The sequence below is a fragment of the Prunus mume genome, linkage group LG5, assembly GCF_029339155.1.
Source record: "Prunus mume cultivar Tortuosa linkage group LG5, ASM2933915v1, whole genome shotgun sequence".
Classification (NCBI taxonomy): domain Eukaryota; kingdom Viridiplantae; phylum Streptophyta; class Magnoliopsida; order Rosales; family Rosaceae; genus Prunus; species Prunus mume.
Genome location: NC_142702.1, coordinates 14,857,244 through 14,865,033, shown reverse-complemented (window position 1 = coordinate 14,865,033; position 7,790 = coordinate 14,857,244). Strand labels below are relative to the sequence as shown.

Here is a 7,790-nt window from a genome sequence, read left to right as displayed (position 1 = left end):
GATGGTTTGATTGTTGAAAAAAAATTCGTAGGGAATCCCACAAGGTCAAATAAAAAGGGATTATATATATAAATTTTCTCCTATGAGGACATTCAGACGTTATTACTGTACAGATGCCATATATTTTCTACTACCCCTTCGTACTTTCTTCTATGTTTACATGACTCTTGCACGGTAATAACATTCAGACATCCGTATAAGAGAATTTATATATATAACTTTGAAGCGCTTTAAATGGTGGTCCTCATTCGACCCCAAAAAACGGTGGTCGTCCTCCCCCGCATAAAGCCATTGATTGCTTGCTGTTTATTTTATGTAATCTTCACAAAAGCTAGTTGCCAATACCATGAACAAAGACCAAAGTTTTCTGACGAGGTTTTCAAAGAACTTTTTTGGGTCAACATGGTTCACGGACAGAACTTTATAGCGAATGGTCGGCAATATTAAATTTGTAAAGGTGGATGTTGGAGTAGTTAATTGTAACCATTTCTCATTTATGGTTGTAATTGATGTAGGTATTAATTTGGAATGCTTTTTAATTTATTTAAACATTAAATTTCATATTTATACTTGCATCAATTATACATAATTTAAGAACTAAAATGCTATTTTTTTTTAATGAAAACTATGTCAACTTTTTATATTTGTGTGAATTATATGTGATTTTAAGAAAATTTTCTACTTGCCTTTATAAATAAACATAATAATGGTTTCAAAAATATAATGTACCTAATCATTTAATTTTTCATGAACGAAAAATTTCTTTTTATCTTATAAATAAAAAGATTGTATATATAATGTACCTACTTATTTCATTTTTCATGAAAGAAAAATTTCTCTAATAATGCACTTATTTTTAATTAAAGAAAACTGTGCAAAGTTTTCAATTGCACAACGTACCTATTTTCTGACAAAAATACCTTTTTATATTGTAAATAGTATCTATATGTTTTGTTTGTAAATAATATATCTATATTTCCTATAAATTATTATGTACCTAATTTTAATTTATGAAAAATGTACATAAATTTCAATTACCAAATTAACTGACATTTTTTATTATAAATAATGTACCTATTTTTTTCTATAAAGACTGTACCGATATATATATATGTGTGTGTGTATATATATATATTATTTTTACAGGTACATTATTTATTGTATATGTTTTTCAGGGAATTTTTTTTTTTGTTCACATTTTTTTTAGAAATTTCCATGGGTTAGAGGGTGTGCGAACCAAAAGAAATGAGATATTTTATATGCTATTAATATAGAGAATTAATTATAAGTAAGCCAGCTAATGGTATGATTGAAAATAAATATGAAGGCAAATGACATGTATTGTAATTTAGTTAATAATACTAGGACAAATTTATCTGACATGACAAACCTATTTTAAATTTGGGTTTTAAGTAAATATTTTAAAGTAAGTGGGTATGTGTCTAGGATATAGTAATTTTAAGGGCCCATATTGGAACATGGTATCATTTGACTATTCAATTAAATTACTAAAATCACTTGAATCACTTGAATAAGATATCATTTACTATTCAATTAAATTACTAAAATTTTAGTACTGTTTTGGAGCACCAAGTTCATTGATTTTGTAGGACACAATTAGATATTGAAATGGTTTTTTATTTGTCTATTTTTTGCAATGATGATCTATGAATGAACACCTAAAAAAATAAATGATTTGGATCGTTGAAAAAAATTTGGAGTGGACCCTAAAGGGCGTCCCTCAAATAAAATTATTTAAGGGATCCTCAATAGAAGGGTGTATATATATATATATATATATATATATTCTCATATGAGGACGTCTAGATTTTATTACTGTGCGGACGCCATGTGTTTTCTACTACCCCTTCCTACTTTTTTCTATATTTACAATGGCGTCCGCATAGTAATAAGAGTTTTAATAAAAAAAAATAGCCAAAATTTACTCTTCATTTTCATAAATGTTAGTTTTTATGAAAACTTTCAAAAGTAGCCAAAAAGTCACCTAAAAAGATTCAAATGCTCTTAGAATTAAAACCCACTTAAACCTTAAAAGCAAAACTCTGTTTAAGACTTGCAGTAGAAGGAGAGAAAACTATGATGGGTTCAGCCGCCCTCAACCATAGAAAAAAATAACTAAGATGAACAAAAAATACCCAAAAAAATAAAATATATTACAATAAATCATACGGACTGCAATATAATCATTTGTATTCATATTGAAAACTAAAAAATTAGACTCATATAAAAAAATACAAAAACAAATTTGATGGGTCCAGCCGCTCCACTGACACCTTCTTTCTTTGGTGTAATTGTTGATTTTCAACAAATTTCTTCTTTTTGAAATATATGATGGAGATTTTGACTCATTATTCAACTAATTTAAAACTCATTACAAGATGGGTTTCAACAGAAGTGGTCTATGTTGTTAAGGAATTAACTTTTGGAGACGGGGAAATAAATACTCATATTTTCTGGAGATATATAGATAAACAATGGGTATTTCATATTTCTTGGAAACTGGGTGGATTGCAAAGTCAATCTAATAAACTTTGTGGCAACAACTTGTTGAGGGTTGGTTTGTTAAAATCTTTGTGTGAACTGAGGAAGTCATATTGCTGTACAAAGCTTGGTGTGGGGGACCATGGATGTGTTGATGGATTGGCGATCCTTAGGCGAAGTTTTCATTATCATCATAGTGAGCTAACCTGGTTTGGTTTGGCTCCGGGGAGTAATCCAACTTTCAAGCTTCAACAAAATAAAGACTAGTGGTCCTCCTCCTCCTGCATAAAGCCATTGAGAATATAAATCCCTCGCTTGCTGTTTATTTTATGTGAACAAAAAAAAGCTAGTTGCCAATACCATGAACAAAGACCAAAGTTTTCTGACGAGGTTTCAAAGAACTTTTTTGGGTCAATAGGGTTCACAGGACAGAACTTTATAGCTAATGGTTGGCACTATTGAATTTGTAAAGGTGGATGTTGTTGGAGTGGTTGTAACTTATAATTCGTATTTTCTTACTTTACAATGTTTTTATTTTTTATACAAGGAAGACTTAATATCACAAAACTTTCATGAGGTTTACGAAACTATCAAATTGCATCCTTACTATTGTTTTTTTTTTTTTTTTGTCATTCGTAGTCTTCAAGGTTAGTATGTGTGCTCACAAACAGTCCATCCATTAAAAACTCCATTAGTTTGTTGACATGGCATATATATATATATATATATATCACAAAACATCATGAGGTTCAAGCACGTTTCATAAATGGTTCTTGCGAATTTTTTTTAATTTTTTCATTTAAAATTCATAAATTTTTGTTTTCTTTTTAAAATTTAAAAATGAAAAAACCTTTGTGCATAAAATTTTGGTTTTTCATTAGTAAATTTTAAAAACTCTATCAATTTGTTCATGTGACATATATGTAGAGCCCACATTTCCAATAATATAGTGTCACGTATATTTAAAATAAAATATATATTTTTAAAAATAATTTTAAATTTTAAATTTTTTGAATTTTAAATTATTTTTTAAAAACTACATTAATTTGTTGATGTAGAGCCAACATCTCCAATAATATAGTGTCACGTGTATTTAAAATACAATATATGTTTTTAAATCATTTGAACTTCATAAAATTTTAAACACAAAACCAAAATTTTATGAATTTTAAATAAAAAATCAAAAAATTTCGCAGGGACCATTTGTGATAGGTGAGTGAACCTCAGAGATGTTTTTGATATATATATATATATATGTCACTTCAGCAAACTAACAGAGTTTTTAATGAAACCTAACGATATGAACCATTTGGTAACACACATACTAACCTTGAGGACCACGATTGACCGAAAAAAAATTAAAATGCAATTTGTTAGTTTCATAAACCTTAGGAACATTTTGTGATATTTAGCCTACAAGTAATATTGGTGTAGGGATAAATGCTCTTAATCGCTTAACTAAAAATATAAATACTCTTAATCAATTGATTACAAGACCCTTAGGTTTGGTCAAGCTTACTTCGAGGAAAAACAAAGAGATGATTTTTCTTTTTTAGGCCTTTGCAGCTCTCACTTGCTTTCACTTGCTCTCAGATTGTGACCTTATCTCTTGTCTTCTTCAAATGCTGGTTTCGAAATTGTAGATTGGTTTGTTCTCCACATGTATTACGAATAGGGTAAAACTGCTTCTTCTCTTCTCTTTTTCTTTTTAAGAAAAAGAAAATTCATAGAGATTAATATAGAACAGGAATTCTGGCTTGCCAAACAAACATTGAAATTCTTTGTCTGATGAAAGTTGATTGATGATCAAATATATTTGATTTCTACATGTAATTGTTCTTTTCTTTATTTCATTTCATAGGAACTATAACAAAACCTAGTCATAATATGTATCATGAAGAGCAATTAAAAAATTAATCCAGACTACACATCCTAGGTAATATGTGTACCGCCACAATTTCCAACATCGGCGGCGGCTCCACCACCCAAATCCTTGGCAGCGGCGCCACGACATCCACCACCACAATCCTAGTCCCGTTAGCACAAACCACACAAACTCTCCCTCTCCCGGCACAAACTTGCTCAGCCTCTCTCAGCACAACCGAGTCCATCACCACTTCCCAACAATCATTTTCATCAACATATTTGCTCAACACTCCTTTACTCTCATCCACCACATACATCGCATCATGGTCATGATAATGATCATCATCATTGATGGATGTAGCAGTTGGTCCATTCCATCCACCAAGCATGCCTTGAGGCATGTCTTGCCACGTGTCCTTTTCGACATCATAAACAGCCCCTTCCTTGATAGCATTGCCCTTCACATTCACCATCCAAAGCTTCCCTCTATACCCAATTGCCTCCACAGCCTCCCTGCTAAACCTCCCATCTTTAAGCCCCGCCTTCTTAACCCATGATGCAGAAACCTCCTTCCCCTTCATGTCCCACTCTTCCATCGATCTCGCAACGTCCCCGCTGTAAGTTGTCCCCATCCCACTCGCCACATACACTTTGCCCCCCACAGTTCCGGCACAACAAAAACGGCGTGGATTGGGCAGCGGGGGGCCGAAGGACCACTGCTTGGACTGTGGTTGGAACACAAGAGGACGAGGCAGCGCGGGTGTGAATTTGTGGGTGGTGGCGGCGACGAGGACAAGGCAGCCGGAGACGGACAACGTCTGGATGGGAAGTTTTCGGGACAGGAAGGCCGGGTGGCGGTGGAGGAGGTGGAGAGGAGGGTCGGAGGGAGGAGAAGGGAGAGATATCCACTTGTTTGATATTGGGTCTAGTGAGGAGAACTGAATGGGGGAATTGGGGTTGTGATCAGGTGGAGGAGAGAGAAGAGCGTAGAGAGAGAAAAAAGGAGTGAAGGAAGGAGAGTAGATTAGGCGCCTCCATGAGTGGCAAACAGAGAAGAGAATGGAAGGGTTGATATTTGCAAGGCAGAGCTGTGAAAGGTGGTTTGGTAAGCCTGGCAACAGCGAAGTCTCATTGGAAGAGGCTTGAGTTTGATTGTGTTTTTCGTGTTTTGGTTTTGGTATGGCTTCTTGATCCATTGAGATTCACTCAAGCATTATTGTTTGGTGTGAGATGAGAAAGTTTCGGTGTTTTTTTTAGTTCTCTGGTATGTGTTTATATAGACATGGGTATTTGGAATGCGTCTTGTGAGTTCATCACTTTATAGGGATCACGTGTGCAAATTGCTACTTGGACTTTTGGTGCCGTTTGGTTGCCCAGTAGCCAAAGATAACAATAGCAATTAATGCACCTGTATATTGTATTTAAACTTTCTGGATAAGAAAAAAAAAATGGTTTTAACCACGGTGGTACAAATAATATTATAGTCTCTCCAACATGATCATTTTCGCATTATAAAACATCATAATATGAGTCTCTACGACTTGACACACATGATAATACATTTAAGTTCCATTTTAGATGGGGTATTCAAAAGAAAATATTTGGATTTGACAACAAAACTAAATTTACTAAAGAAAAACTAGAAAATATTATATTGAATGTATTGGAAATGGATTTGAAATCCATTTATTTTCGTCATTTCCTTTTTATTCAAATCTTGGTATACATGAATTATAGTAATCTAAACAAATAATTTAACGCTATATTGGCATCTAAATCTCTAAATTTGGAAATACTCCATTCAAATGAACCTTATATATTCGCTTATGTTTATAAATAAATAAATAAAAGTCTATCGCATACGCTCCCATAGAGAAACTAACAATTTGAGTAAAAGAATATTTTTAAAAGCGTCCATCTTTTTGTGTTTATTTATATCAATGGGGAAGGTGATTCTCCCCACCAAAATTAAATAGTCGGCTGGATAATTAAGCACAATCACATCTAAAAGTCTAGAAACAAAACAAAGTCAACATGAACTAGCTTGATGCACGTAAGCTCTCAGTCTCCTGACTTCGAGCAAAAAGTTTTGAATACATTTTAGCTGAAAAAGGTAGCAAAACTATAAATTTTGCGTGTATTTGCTTTACTTTGGTGTGTGCTTTATTCTTATCTGGATTATGTGTATGCGGATTGCGTAGTTTATTTTATTAAAGATAAGGTCTTGGGTGTTTTTACACAACATAATAAATATACAAAATTGTGCGGAGAGTACTAGAAACAATAAAGACAAGGAGCTCATTAATCAAACTTTCTAAAAGGTTCACGAACCAAGAGCCCTCTAAAAGCTACTTGCGTCACTCTCCACCAGAAGGATGAAATCGATGGATATTGTGCTAGGCCGATTTGGATTGATTAATTAGCTATTTTGTTTATGGATTAACTAATTAAACGTTGACAATTAAATCTAGCTCAGTAGGAAAGAGCTTTGATTTGCAGATCAGTGGTCTCATGTAGTGTATGTGTGCGAAATTCCATCATTTATAATTTAAACAATTGCTCGTATCAATGAATAAAAAAACTAATCAACCGTTATTAAGAATATCATTTTGGATTAAAACTAGGGGAGAATTTAAACAAAGGCATATCACTATTGGGCGGTTTGGTTCTGATGGTTTAGGAGCGAGCGGGATTCGTGTTTAGTGGTTTAGCTCAATTACCATACGAAGTCATAACATTTTTTAGTTTCAATTTCTAGAACTTGCTTTCACACACTTTCAGTCATGTGAAATGAGAACACTTTATACTTGAAAGTTGAAACAAACACATCAATTATTTCTTTTTATAATTGGAAAACAATACATGGTTACACTGCTGTTTGGAGTTGTTGAGATCGGCTCACACGGTCACTTAAAAACTTTAATAAGTTTCTTTAACTCAATGGAAACTCCATTTGGACCACTGAAAGAGGAATAGCGGGTGCATATTGTTGGATGAACAACAATCAGTATTACATTAATATTTTAATTTAATAATTAAATTAAATAAGGCAATAAAATAAAAACTGACGGTTTTTTTAGAATTGCAATGTCTTTGAAACAGAATTTCGCCCCTACTCAGCGCTTATAGTTATGCAGACATCTGCTTCACCAAAGATACAACTATCTAAATCAAAGTCCTAGCACTAGGGCTTTGATTTCAAGGACGGGCCTATGGTATGTACAACTTGGGCTATAGCCCAAGTGAGTTTTTTTCTTTTCGTATAGTTAGTTTTAATATTAACTATTAAGCATATATGATGAAAATGGGGGATAAGCTAGTCCCAACCCAAGTGCTTGCAACAACCAAGCACCTGCCACAACCATAGACCACCCAACCCAAGCGCCATCCGCAACCACCGACCACCCAAGCACTTGCAACCG

The 7,790-nt window shown here is 33.4% G+C and overlaps 1 pseudogene; it reads right to left on the bottom strand.

Moving 5' to 3' along the window:
- Nucleotides 1-4,279: 4,279 nt before the first annotated feature.
- Nucleotides 4,280-5,627, bottom strand: LOC103331343 (F-box/kelch-repeat protein SKIP25 pseudogene; annotated as a pseudogene).
- Between the last annotated feature and the right edge of the window lie 2,163 nt (nucleotides 5,628-7,790).